The following is a 15,581-nucleotide window of genomic DNA, read 5'->3' on the forward strand; positions in this document are numbered from 1 at the left end:
CGATTCATTGGTAGAATTTTAGGAAGCTGTGGTTCATCTGTAAAGGAGACCGCTTATAAAACAGTAATACAACCTATTCTTGAGTACTGCTCGAGCGTTTGGGATCTCTATCAGGTCGGATTGAGAGAGGACATTGAAGCAATTCAGAGTTGGGCTACTAGATTTGTTACTGATAGGTTTGATCATCACGCGAGTGTTACGGAAATGCTTCAGGAACTCGGATGGTAGTCTTTAGAGGAAAGGAGGTGTTCTTTTCGTGAATCACTACTGAGGAAATTTAGAGAACCAGCATCTGAGGCTGACTGCAGTACAATTTTACTGCCGCCAAATTACATTTCGCGGAAAGACCACAAAGATAAGATAAGAGAGATTAGGGCTCGTACAGAGGCTTATAGGCAGTCATTTTTCCCTCGTTCTGTTTGGGAGTGGAACAGGGACAGTGAAACGTCCCCTTTGAACAATTATACAAGACTGTGCTTAAACTGACACACAATATTTTTTAGCGCAACGCAATCTGACTTTCAAAAATCTCTACAAAAGAATGGCCCTGACTAACATTAACCTATACCTTTCACAAATCACTTACCTCACCAAAAATCTTCGTTACTCGAACTACTGCAATACAGTGAGCGCCACTACTGCCAGCTAAATAAAAGATTCAAACTACGGAAGGCACTAACTACTGATAGGCATAGATAGCAAATGAAAGATTTTAATAGGGAACAAACAATGTATTTACTTTAATAGTCATAATATATATAGCAGTTCATGACATCCAGTCTTACAAATTTCAAAACTCCGCCATCTCTCTCCCCACATCCACAACTGCTGGCGGCTCACCTCTAAATGCGCAACGCTACGCGCTCTTCACATCCAGCTGCCCAACACTACAATGGCCGACAACAATGCAAACTGGCCACAGACTGCACACAGCACAGCCAGTGATTTTCATACAGAGCACTACGTAACGTTGCCAATAAGAAAACATAAACAGCCTACTTACATAGCCCCCATGCTCCCCACAAAAAATTTTACAAATTGTTTTGGGCAGTGGCCAATAATGATTTGATAAAATTTTTCATAATTACAATAACAAAGATATCAAATGCACACACTTATTGATACAATGTTGGTCAAAAGCTAAAATTTTCTCACAGTCTATAAAGATAGTCCTGATCATTCATCACAGTAAAATTGCAGTGTTTTTCTCAAAGGCTGAGCAGTAAAAGAAAATGCACACGGAAGTCGTGGATTTCCATGCAGTCTTGAAGAAGTAGTGTTGTCCTTCGAACGGAAAGACAGTGCTGACTCTCGACATGCAGACAGGTAATGGGCCACAACAGAGCAAACCCACAGCAGAGTCAGTCGAAGTTTTGAAGAGTATTGGTAGGTAGGTCATCACTGAGCAGACCCACTGTAGTCCTGCTAGAGATTATGGTATTGGTGGGCTACCAGAGGTGCAGACCCACTGTAGTCCTTGTAGAAATAATGGTATTGATGAATCATCAAAGGTGTAGACCCACTGTAGTCCTTGTAGAGATGGCCAGCAGCCATCTGCTGCGACTGTGGAGGTGCACAATCACCATCGAAGAGTCTTGTGGACAATATAGGAAGTCCATAACCACCACTTGTGCACTCACAAAGTTTTTGGAATTGTCCTTAGAACCAGAAATGCTGTTATCCAGTCCCTTGCTGAATTATTAACACATGTGCAAGCACTAACAGTCCCTACTTCTCACATATTGTGCATTACTATGACCAACAGAAACGTGTGCAGTGAAATGTAACTTAATTTGAAGAACTGGTGTCTATACAATTACATCATAAGAATACAATTACAAACGTACAAAATACATCATTAAAGAACATAATAATACAGATAACATTTGTAGTACAGGCTTTACAAAAGAATCGAAATAACATTTACATCAGTGTTACAGGAATTATGACATGAGTACATACATAAAAGATCAGAATAACTTTCGAAACATCAGCTTCACACATGAGCATTAAAACAGAACAGAATACATAATGTCTAAACATTTTTACAAAGAAAATAACATATTATCAGAAAAATTCTACAACATAACTCTTATTAGCTAAACACATAAAGACAGGAAAAACACAAATATACAGGAGTACACAAACACATAGGGGGATAACATAATGGAAAGGACAGGGTTCGTTTTCAGTGTAACATTTGGTACTGCAATCCAACCAAAAACTTCATTCAGCATATCGTCCCTCTTATTTCAACATTTGCTCCAGCCAAAAAAAAAAAAAAAATTCCTATCTAAGCATGCTTTCTGTATTCTGTTCACATCCTCTTTCAAAAATATTTTTTCTCCACTGTGCACTACTTTTTTAGCCAAACCATTTTCTTATAGCTTCTCAATGCATTTTTCCAATTCATCATAGTTAGTTTCTTAAATAGTCTGCCCCCTCTTAAGCTAACTTAAATCTACTGAGCTCAGATATATATACCAAGGGACGAGGCAATGCAGCAGCACGTAACAAATTAACACAAACAGCAAGGACAAAAAAATACGAATTGGCAAAGTAAGCAACAATATTACAACTACTATAAGGCAATGAGCAGCAAACAAGAAAAATAAATCAGTAGTAAACTGGCTTAGCAGAGTAACACAAAGTCAAATTCTGTAACACTATGCCTGGCAAACAGCAGCAGCAAATGAAATAATTTATATCTAAACATGACATAGCTCAAGCAGAAAAAAATATTACACTAAAGACAACAATGCAGACAAGGGAAATGTATATTCACATCATAATGTCTATGTAATTAAAGTGGTGCACCATAAAAACTAATTCTACAAAAAATTACCAAGTACTTGAAAAGAAAATTATATATGCAGTTACTGTTAGTAGTCCCTTCTTATTGTTCTTTCCATTCCAAGAGCTCCTTTTTCGAAGAATGTGGATCATAAAATAATTATTTAATAGATCTGTTGACAGAAAGTGTTCACATTAGCAAATTCATTTCATTTTATTTTATGAAACCAATGCTGCAAGACAGCTGGAAACCAGATATCAAATGAAATAAGCAACTATGTACAAAGTAAAGCATAAGAACATCATTCAGTAGTCATGAGGCATTTCATAAGTTAGTAGAAAAATCTCTCAACTAGAAAGACAGTAGTCATAATCAGTTGTATAGACATAAAAATATTTCTCGTCATTTCATTAGGCATTTCAGTAAATATCATAAATTAAGAGCTCCACAGTGTTATCATATGTTTTCAAGTTTGAGCGTGTCGTATTTTCGATGCTTTCTACAAAGGAATGTCAATAGCGAGGATAATGGCCCCCTTTTTCTTTCACCTGTGCCTCTGAAAGGCACACCCTAATGGCTTTTTTCCAGGCGACTGTCGCGCAGCAGGGTGCCCACGACTCATTATGTGAAGGTGGTCACTTAACTTTCTTACTGAAACATTTATGACATCAGTTTGCATTACAGTGACAGTCTCATATAAAAAATTTCACCGGTCAAGAATTTGCGTTGTAAATGTGTAGAAACAAAATCCTATGAATATAACAGTGTTCAAAAAGTTTTCGTCGGCATTGTGATACATTCGCGCATTTACACACATTTCATAACTCTTAAAGTACGATTCTTGGTTTCCAACATCCTTTTCCACAAATCAGAGTCCCTAACCACTACTCATTATTCATATATGTATTCGTCGACCCTTCTTCAATATTTCATCAAAATAAATATGTAGCATTATCAAATTCCTCATTTACAGTAGCATCATCTTATTGATCATAAACATACCTCAACAGCATAATACACATTGTCATCGTAATAATAACGTCAAAAAAACTCAGCCAAATCTCAAAAACGTCGTAGCTTTCAGCTATAATGTCAAAATCTAAAAAAATTCTCTGCTCATTTCAATAGTGTCATCTACCTCAATCGTACTTTAAAAATCGTGATCCCATACCAAATATATCATTCAAAGCTCTCATAATATCACAATGGTTCCGAAAAAACATGAACAGTTCACAAAGTACAGACAAAATACCATTTCGTGAGTGTGAAGTTACCCAACTGTGTAATTGCGTAAACATGTGTCACTGATGTAGTAAAAAAAATGTTTATCTCTCAGTTAAATAATCAGATAGCTGTGTAATTTGTGTGTTAGAGAAATATGGTACCGATGTGTAAAGCCGTATAAGCAAATACCATATTAGCTAGGGCTCCTTGTGCTTGCCAAACACATGGTACACAAAGTAAGCGTGTACCCCCCTGAGGATTAATGTAAGTATACCCTCAGGTGTTACAGATTACAGCAATGGAATGAAATGTATCACGGAAAACTTTCTTTGTAATTCAAAAATCTTGAAAAATAAATGGATTAAGTACAAAATTAATCACTCACATCCATGTCCTGTAGCGCTAAACGTGCGTCTTGCTGTAAGATAATTCTGTGGAAGTGTCGTAGTTATCGTTCTCTGCAAGCAAAGTTCTGCTGAAGTCAATGTACTTACCTCATCATAAACGAAAGTGAAATGCTTTGCGTATAGATATCGTAGTCATTACGTACCTTACCATGATCAAGAAAGTACTATAATGTAACGTATTGTTGTGCTATGAAAAAGGCTGTCTCATTGTAGATATACCACAAAAGTTACCACTAAAACATGTTTTACTTTCCAGAATAATACAGAAAAACTGTGCAGATATAAAACAGAAACACTGCAAAAGCAACATTGTAAATTAGTAGCGTCGTGATAAAATCGTGTAGCTGTCACATAAACTAACCACTGTGTCATCTGCTCACTAACAATGCATTCGCAATTACTTTTCTAAGTTACCTATGTTCTTGACTGGATAGTTAGTTAGCTTTAAAACGTAGTTGCATGTTAACGGTTTGTAAGTGAGACAAAGAGTACTAGTAATGTGAAGTGAAGTGAAAAATTTTATAGCAAAGACAAAGTTAAAAAGCAGATTATCTCTCAACAAACGGTTTTACATGTGAAACGTGGTGTAACCCTTTGCTTTTCCTAGTATGCAGAGTTTCAACTTTAACGCAATTATCATGTGGTATACGTCGGTAAAGAATACTGGAATTTTTCTCACGGTTAGCGTCTATGTTATTTTGCTCTGAGCTAGCCGGCGCACGTGGCTGCCTGCGGTGCGAGTCATTGTCTGTCTCTTTGTTGGCGTGCGTCGTTATTGGGATTAGGAGACCTAACTTCTACAAATTCACCTTGTCGAGAGGGACCTACCCTGTTTGAATCCCGCCAGTTCTGATGAAATTCAGGTCTGTCGTTATGATTATATCGTCTGTTGTCATGTCAGTAGATTCCATAGTTTCTTTCTTGTTGGTCACGTGGTGGAGAATTTCTCTCTGAATCGTAACTGCGCGCTGAACTGTTGCGTTTGAAATTATTCTGTCTCCCTTGATAATAACTGTTTTGGTTCCCATAGTGTCTGTTTCTATGGTTATCTCTGTCATATTCATTAATACGGAAATGCGATCTTTCTCTGTAACTACGAGGGCGATTCAGAAAGTAACCTCCGATTGGTCACAGTGCGGGTTGTGGGGGGAGTAGCGACGCCATCTGTGCGTTCACGCACTCAACAGGTCAGTCGGCATCAAGCCGTGGTCGAGTGAACGTCGTACCTGCGCTAGTTTAGTTTTTGTGGCAGTTTGAAATGTGTGCTGCAATAGAAAACCCCGCCAAATGTGAAGTGCGTGCTGTCGTAAGGTTTTTTACAGCCAAAGGATATTCTGCAGCAGCTATTCATCGTGAGCTTTGTGCTTTGTGCCGTGTACGGACCAAGAGTTATGAGTGAAGGAGTTGTCCATGAATGGGTACGTTTATTTAAAAGTGGACGAGAAAACGTTCATGATGAAGAGAGGAGTGGTAGACCATCATTGGTGACTGACGAACTCGTTCAGACAGTTGATGCAAAAGTTCGTGAAAATCGACGTTTCTCAATGTTGGAGTTGTCTACTGGTTTTCCACAGATTTCTAAGACTCTCTTGTACGAGATAGTGACAGCAAGATTGGGTTACCGTAAGTTCTGTGCACGATGGGTGCCCAAAATTCTTACCGACCACCACAAAACTCAAAGAATGGCCTCTGCATTAGACTTTCTGTCACGTTATGAGGACGAAGGAGAACCATTGTTAAACAGAATCGTGACCGGTGACGAAACCTGGATTAAGTACGTGAACCCTGAGACAAAAGAACAATCAAAGATGTGGGCACATTCAAATTCGCCTACCAAACCAAGAAAAGCCTCGCAAGATTTTTCTGCCAGAAAACTGATGGCAACGGTGTTTTGGGATGCCAAAGGGGTGTTGTTGGTTGAATTCATGGAACGTGGTACGACCATTAATCAAGACGTGTACTGTGAAACAATAAAAAAGTTGCGACGGGCTATACAGAACAAACGCTGTGGTATGCTGACTTCCGGTATCGTTTTTTTGCACGATAACGCCCGTCCTCACTCTGCTCACAGAACAACGGCCCTTCTTGAGTCCTTCAAGTGGGACGTTATCAACCATCCACCTTACAGCCCAGACCTGGCGCCAAGTGATTATCACCTCTTCATGCATTTGAAGAAATGGCTCGGGTCACAGCGGTTTGATGACGACGAAGAGCTCAAAGATGCAGTCACAGGGTGGCTCCAGGCACAAGCGGGTGATTTTTATGCAGAAGGAATTTCAAAGCTTGTGAAGAGATACGATAAGTGCCTCAATCGCTATGGAGACTATGTAGAAAAATAGTGCAAAGATGTAGTTGTAAGATGTATATATTAAAATATTTTTATTTAACTTGGTGTATTTTTTTAAATCAACTGGAGGTTACTTTCTGAACGGCCCTCGTATTATTACTCTGCCAGTGGTTGTCATACGGGTGGTGTCTGTTTTGGTCACGATTTACGTTGTAAGAATAGCCTTGTCGTGTATTATTTCTGTCATCGCGGAATTGTGACAGATGTGACCTGTAATTGTTGTGCTCCTGTTTTCGCGTTCCGCGATTGTCAGTGTCAATTTCCAGTTCTTGTAACAGTCCCTGAAAAGCTTCAATGTCGTCTTTGCAAAGTCCTGCTAAAATAATATGTCATAAATGTTCAGGCAATATGATTAAGCAAATGCGGATGAGTTCTGAGGGGCTGTATGGGTTTGAAAGATACTGATTCTTATGCAACATGTCTTCAAAATATTTCATAAGACTGGAAAATTCGGATTGTTTGGAACGTTTCATCATTATGATGCTATGTTTTACTCGGTCTTGTGTAGCTTGAGACCAATACGCTGAGAGGAAGGCATGATAAAATTCTCCTTCACTGTGGCAATCGTCAATGACCGATCACATTCTTACAGCTGGTTCATTCTCTAAATAGCCACACATAAATTCTAACCTGTGCTCCAATGACCAGTTGGGAGGAAAACAATGAGAGAATTGATGAAGCCATGCTTGTGGATGAATGTCGTTGTCAGAATTCTTAACTGTTTTGAATTTACGTGTAGTAATGAACAGCTTATAGTCAAAATCATCGTGTCGGCGAGTCGCACATCGCTCATTGTTACTTCGTTTCGGCGGTTCCGTCTCAAATTCCAATGCGCCTTGCCAATTTCTTTCATAATTTCCGAAGTGTCCTGTGTTATTATTTTGTGGTTGTTCCGTATTTCTATGTCGCTCTTCCCATACTGGAGTGCGAGTGTCCTCTGAAATATGTAATTCTTGTATTACTTGTGCCAACTGATCTTGTACTTCCCGGATTTCTCTTTTATACTGTGTATTGATTTGATATTGATTTTGTTTGAATTTTCTAATTTGTTCATACTCTTCAGTGTCCGTGAAGGCTACAGGTCTTGTGTCATTCAGATCATCATCTACCTTTGTAGATACGTTAGTGAACTGATCTGAAAGTTCGGCTACTTTATCCGTTAGTGAAATTATTTCCTCTGTGTGTTTTTCTGAACCAAGTTTCAGAGTGTCCATTTGTGTTGAAATCGTATCTACTGTGTCTTTTAAGTTTTCCTGAGTTTTTGCAAGTTGCATAACCGAATCGGTAGATGCAACTGAGTCAATTTTAGCTTGCAAGGTCTCATGATTTTCATGAACAATAGTTTGCAGTTCTTTTATGGCTGCTTCGTGAATCTGTAATGCATTTTCATGCCGCGAAAAAATAGGCTGAAAATGCCCACAAATTTGTGTTTTTACGTCATTACAGGTTTTTTGACATTTCGATTCAATGTTGTGTAACTCAGTAGTTAAATCTTCACGTGTTTGTTCGAGAGTTTGTTCCAGTGAGTCTAACTTTTGAAGGCTTTGCTGTGTTTGTCTCTGATATTGTTCCATTGTGTCTAACGGTTGCTGTGTTTGTCTCTGGTGTTGTTCCATTGTGTCTAACTTTTGAAGATTTTGTTCCATTGTGTCTAACTTTTGAAGCTTTTGTCCCATTTGTTGCATTAATTGTAATAACAATGCACTGGTGTCTGAAACATGTTCCTCAGTGCTATTTGGCAATGCATTTGAACCGCCAATATTCGCATTTTGAAAAGCAGAAAATGTGTCTTGACTTATCTGAGAAAACGGCGAGGAAGTAAAACCTGAATCTACAGTATTTGCAAGATTGTGTCCTGTCATTTTGGCTTCCTGAGGCAAGCTGTTGCCGACCGATCGATCGATAATGCTTCCCTGTTCACTAATTGTTTCACTGCCTTCACCATTGTTTGCAGCCCGCTCCATTTCCCTATGTACAATTACTAAATTACTACTTTGAACATTACTTAATTCATTACATGGTGGCGCTAACACACTGCTTTCTTCACTGTCATTTCTCAGTTTACTTTGGAGCCTAGTATTACGTTTATCACACGCCATTATTGTCACAATACTTCACACGATAACACAGAAAAGCACAATTTGAAGAGCAAAAATAAGAGAACACATTAACATAGCACTGAAAAAAATCTAGTTAACTGCAAGCGCAGCTGAGAAATACTTGGTGCAAATTTACATGTGTGCCACACCTGTTTTACTGTACAACAATGAAAGACTGCAACTACAAAGGAGATTCTCTCTACAATTACGCGCTAGCAATAAACAAAGTCTACACTAATTACACAAACTACAACAAAAAAATCAGAAGATTCCAGTGAGGTATCCTCGGCTAAGGGTCGACATATGAAACGTCTCCTTTGAACAATTATACAAGACTGTGCTTAATCTGACACACAATATTTTTTAGCGCAACGCAATCTGACTTTCAAAAATCTCTACAAAAGAATGGCCCTGACTAACATTAACCTATACCTTTCACAAATCACTTACCTCACCAAAAATCTTCGTTACTCGAACTACTGCAATACAGCGAGCGTCACTACAGCCAGCTAAATAAAAGATTCAAACTATGGAAGGCACTAACTACTGATAGGCATAGATAGCAAATGAAAGACTTTAATAGAGAACAAACAATGTACTTACCTTAATAGTCATAATATATATAGCAGTTCATGACATCCAGTCTTACAAATTTCAAAAATCCGCCATCTCTCCCCCCACATCCACCACTGCTGGCGGCTCACCTCCAACTGCGCAACGCTACGCGCTGTTCACATCCAGCTGCCCAACACTACAATGGCCGACAACAATGCAAACTGGCCACAGACTGCACACAGCACAGCCAGTGATTTTCATACAGAGCGCTACGTAACGTTGCCAATAAGAAAACATTAACAGCCTACTTACATAGAAGATGCTAGTTGTGGTACGAGGTAATCCTCTGCCACTCACCGTATGGTGGATTTCGGAGTACGTATGTAGATGTAGATGTAGATTTCCTTTAAATACGCGCTGTAACGGTCGAGTGCGTCGTTTACCTTCCAGATTGGACGTGATGATGTTAGACAAGAATGCCTTTAAGGCGACAAAGGCGCCATTGGGAACATCTCATTCAGCTTGAGCGAGGTCATGTAATGCGGCTACGAAACGCTGGATGTTCCTTCTCTTATACTGCAGAAAGACTTGACAGGAATGTAAGCACCGTACATGATTCCTGGCAGCGGTGGTCACTAGAATGTACAGTCGCAAGAGGACCGGGCTCCGGTCGACCCCGTGGCAATGCTGAGAGGGAAACTAAGGCATTCGGTGTGTGGCTCTGACACATCGTACTGCATCTGCAGCAGCAATTTGAGCAAAGGTTGACACCACAGTGACACAACTAACTGCTAACAATCGGTTACTTCAAGGACAGCTCCAAGCCAGATACCCTGCAGAGCACATCCCACGGACACCAAACCACAGCCATTTTCTACATCAGTGATGTCAAGTGAGAGCTCATTGGAGGGCGGGGTGGAGGTCTATTGTGTTTTCTGATGAAAGCCGGTTCTATCTCGGTGCCAGTGATGGACGTGTGTTGGTTAGAAGGAGGCTAGTTGAGAGCCTGCAACCAGTCTGTCTGTGTGCTAGACACACTGGAACTATCCCTGGAGTTATGGTAGGGGGTGGGGTTTCATGTGACAGCAGGAGCACTCTCTTGCTTATCCCACGACTCTGACTGCAAATTTGTACGTCAGTCTGGTGATTCGACCTGTTGTGCTGCCATTCATGAACAGCATTCCGGGGAGGGGGGGGGGGCGGTTCCAGTAGGAGAACGCCAGCCCATGTACTGCTTTTGTAACCCAAAATGCTCTACAGAGTGGGCGACATGACATGTTGCCTTGCCCTGCCCGACCACCAGATCTGTTTCCTATCGAGCACATATGGGACATCAACGGACGACAGCCGGCCGGTGTGGATGAGCGGTTCTAGGAGCTTCAGTCTGCTGGAACCGCGTGACCGCTACGGACGCAGGTTCGAATCCTGCCTCGGGCGTGGATGTGTGTGATGTCCTTAGGTTATTTAGGTTTAAGTATTTCTATGTTCTAGGGGACTGATGACCTCTGAAGTTAAGTCCCATAGTGCTCAGAGCCATTTGAACCATTTTTGAACGGACGACAATTGCAGCGTCACCTACAAACAGCATTAACCGTCCCTTTATTGACCGGCTAAGTGCAACAGGCAAGGAACTCCACCTGTACAGGGCTTGCATGCTAACATTCAATAATCCGGTGGTTATATCGGTTATTAATGTACCAGCATTTCACATTTGTAACGGTTTATCTCGCTCTCCCCCTCCCCCCCCCCCTGAACCATGGACCTTGCCGTTGGTGGGTAAGGATTGCATGCCTCAGCGATACAGATAGCCGTACCGTAGGTGCCATCACAACGGAGGGGTATCTGTTGAGAGGCCAGACAAACGTGTGGTTCCTGAAGAGGGACAGCAGCCTTTTCAGTAGTTGCAAGGGCAACAGTCTGGATGATTGACAGAACTGGCCTTGTAACACTAACGAAAACGGCCTTGCCATGCTGGTACTGCGAACGACTGAAAGCAAGGGGAAACTACAGCCGTGATTTTACCCGAGGGCATGCAGCTTTACTGTATGATTAAATGATAATGGCGTCCTCTTGGGTAAAATATTCCGGAGGTAAAATAGTCTCCCATTCGGATCTCCGTGCGGGGACTACTCAAGAGGACGTCGTTATCAGGAGAAAGAAAACTGGCGTTCTACGGATAGGAGCATGTAATGTCAGATCCCTCAATTGGGCAGGTAGGTTAGAAATTTTAAAAGGATGTAGGTTGCAGTAGGTACTGGGAGATGAAGAAGCTTGCACGGGATAGAGTAGCATGAGGAGCTGCATCAAACCAGTCTCAGGACTGAAGACCACACAGCAACATCTCGCCCTTGTGCTAGATGCTGTTTATTTTCAGATTAACGTAAGTTATTACGAAACCGCACATTCTCCTCTTTCAAGCAAATGTTTCACCTTTTCTGAAAACCTCCTATTTCAAAAGTTATTTGCATTTAATATTTTCGTGTTCCAGAATGTTCGTATTTTAAAACTTTATTCTTTCGAAAATCCAGTGTTATAATTTTATAGCCTCGACTTCCCAGTTTCTAAAACTACACACTGCAACCAAAATTACTTAGTTTATTAGTTTCTCAAATTAGAAAATTTCACTTTGTAGAAAATTCTTGTTGAACTTCATGAATCGCCGCATGCGTTAAGCCTTCGCTCTCATAAAATAGTATCTATTGTTCTGTCATTTTCTAATTATACAGCTTTTTGTTATACCAATGCACTTCACTGCCTGTTCTATCTCTGTATCTTTTATGATAACATCTGAAATGTAATACAGGGTTGTTGTTGTCATTGTTTTTGTGGGAGGAGACCAGACAGCGAGATCATCGGTCTCATCAGACTAGGGAAGGACGGGGAAGGAAGTCGGCCGTGCTCTTTCAAAAGGAATCATCCCCTCATTTGTCTGGAGCGATTTAGGGAAATCACGGAAAACCTAAATCTGGATTGCCGGACGCGGGATGTAATACAGGGTGACACAGAATAACGGGAATGTTTGAAATGAGTGGTGGCAGCCATGAGCAGGTGGCAGCACTGCGGGTTCGTGACAGTTAGCGAGCAAACAGTCCGCCATTTCAGTAATCATGGATCAGTGGAACGGACAACAGCGTGCGTTAGCCATAAAAATGTTTCACAAAAACATTTATAGTTTAGTAGCGGCGCAGAGGGACATTCCACGTTTTTATAATTTAGGACGACATGATGCCGTTCCGTCGAACCACGCAGCAAAATGTTGGATTAATAAGTTTGAACAGAATGGATCTGTCCTCGAGAACAAACCAACAGGACGACCAAGGAGTGTGCGTTCTCCAGCGAACATTGGTGTTTTACGCAAGTCTGTCTTACGGAGCCTACGGCGTTCAATTCGTAAGCAAGCATCAGTGGTTGGAATGTCCCGGGAGAGTGTTCGCAGAATTCTTCATCCTGATTTAAAATTCCATACCTACATCTGGTGCAACAATTGAAGGACAACTATTACCGTTTACGATTAGGATTCTGCCAACAAATGATAACAAAGGTAAACAACGATGATGAATTTCACAACAAGTTTTGAATGTCAGATCAGGCACATTTTGATCTCGCAGGTTAAATGAATAACCAGAACTACCGTTTCTGGGGAAACACAAATCCTAATGACGTTCATGAGCGCTCTTTACACGTTAGTAAAGTGACAGTATGGTGTGGTGTTTCATCACATGTGATTATCGGACCGTATTTTTTCGCAAATGAGAAGGGAAACACAATAACTGTCAATGCCGATCGTTACTTGGAGATGTTATAAACTACCGTTACACCTGCATTGAACATCTTTCCAAACGTTCAGGAAGCCTGGTTTCAACAGGACGGAGCGACATCACACACTACACGGCAATCAATGGCATATGTGCGAGAATTGTTTGGCAACCGTGTGATCTCAAGATTCGGTAACATTTACTGGTCCCCTAGGTCGCCAGATTTATCCGTTTGTGATTTTTTTTCTTGTGGGGCTACCACAAGAGCAAAACCTATACGACTCAACCAAGAATCCTGGATGAGTTGAAACAGAGAATGCGGGATACAATTCACAGTATCCCAGCTGAGATGTTACAGCGCTTAATGAGGAATCTCAACAGGAGATTCCACGGATGTATTCGTACAGGAGGACGCCATTTAAAGGACGTATTTAAAAAAAATGGTAAATGCTATTGATGTTTCGTAAATGGCGAAGTTGTAAGGTTTCAAGTACTATGACTGCAATGTCTTTCCTTCTTCACTTCTAGTTTTATTGCATTGTGGAAATGTTCCCGTATTTCTGTATTTTACCGTATTGTAAATATTGCAACACGCGCGTTTGTAAATAAGTATTCTGTATAAACCAGCAGGACTGTTAACGTGCAGACTTTTAAGTCCTTCGTTGTGTTTACCACTTCAGAATTTTTTCAAACCAGTCATAGCATTTGTTTAAGGTCAGTACCTCCATTAGACTGTTGTTTATTTACAGTGTTACATTTACACTTATACAATCATGATTTCGGCTTCAAAGTGCCATTGTCAAGATGGTATACTCACTGATGAAACAAATCAGTAGGCTCTGTCAGAAATATCGACTCTTAGACAATGTGTCTAATAGTGTATTTTTATACGGCAGTATGCTAGCTTAGGCAATTTATAAGACTTGATAATGGCACTTTGAAGCCGAAATCCTGATTGTGTAAGTGTAAATAAACAACAATCTAATGGCGGTACTGACTTTAAGGAAATATATTATAACTGTGGCCCTGCATTATGAAAAAAAAATTATCAGTCATTGCAGGTGTAACTTACCGATCCGTGTTGCGTAATTTATATTATAGAACCAGAAAGCTACGATGTGAAACGTTTAGTAACAGTTAAAATGAGTGGACTGAGTAGAATGGATTATGTTATTTTACATCATTATCAGTTGTTTATAAAACTTAATAATCGTTGGAAGATGATTACACAGATGAAATTCCTAAGGTAAATACATTGTTTGTTCTCTATCAAAATCTTTCATTTGCTAACTATGCCTATCAGTAGTTAGTGCCTTCAGTAGTTAGAATCTTTTATTTAGCTGGCAGTATTGACTCTCGCTGTATTGCAGTAGTTCGAGTAACGAAGATTTTTGTGAGGTAAGTGATTCATGAAAGGTATAGGTTAATGTTAGTCAGGGCCATTCTTTTGTAGGGATTATTGAAAGTCAGATTGCGTTGCGCTAAAAATAGTGTGTGTCAGTTTAGTGATGATCAGAATAAGTAAAGAGAAAACCGTCTGAGTACGTTGAGTTTTGCTCAGCTGTTTGAAAATGTAATAACGTAAGAGTTTTTCCAGCACTGTCATTCTTTACGTTCAAAGGGAACGTTTCAAACTTATGTATATCAATGAAAAATTATCGGACTTTGTGTGCAGTAAGATGCAGGTATTTTTGTGAAGTATAAATCGCTATGGTACACCACACAGCAGGGCTTGAGCACAGTCCTAGATCACATCGACGAATTGCTATCCAAATTACTGTTCAGTTCTCCATAAAAGAAATGATGTTTAAGATTTAGATTTCACTACGAAACGATCCTCCCCCCATGAACCATGGACCTTGCCGTTGGTGGGGAGGCTTGCGTGCCTCAACGATACAGATAGCCGTACCGTAGGTGCAACCACAACGGAGCGGTATCTGTTGAGAGGCCAGACAAACGTGTGGTTCCTGAAGAGGGGCAGCAGCCTTTTCAGTAGTTGCAGGGGCAACAGTCTGGATGATTGACTGATCTGGCCTTGTAACACTAACCAACACGGCCTTGCTGTCGTGGTACTGCGAACGGCTGAAAGCTAGGGGAAACTACAGCCGTAATTTTTCCCGAGGACATGCAGCTTTACTGTATGGTTAAATGATGATGGCGTCCTCTTGGGTAAAATATTCCGGAAGTAAAATAGTCCCCCATTTGATCCCCGGGCGGGGACTACTCAGGAGGACGTCGTTATCAGGAGAAAGAAAACTGGCATTCTACGGATCGGAGCGTGGAATGTCAGATTCCTTAATCGGGCAGGTAGGTTAGAAAATTTAAAAAGGGAAATGTATAGGTTAAAGTTAGATATAGTGGGAATTAGTGAAGTTCGGTGGCAGGAGGAACAAGACTTCT

This window comes from Schistocerca piceifrons, chromosome 3, assembly GCF_021461385.2.
Source record: "Schistocerca piceifrons isolate TAMUIC-IGC-003096 chromosome 3, iqSchPice1.1, whole genome shotgun sequence".
In the NCBI taxonomy this organism is placed as follows: Eukaryota; Metazoa; Arthropoda; class Insecta; order Orthoptera; family Acrididae; genus Schistocerca; species Schistocerca piceifrons.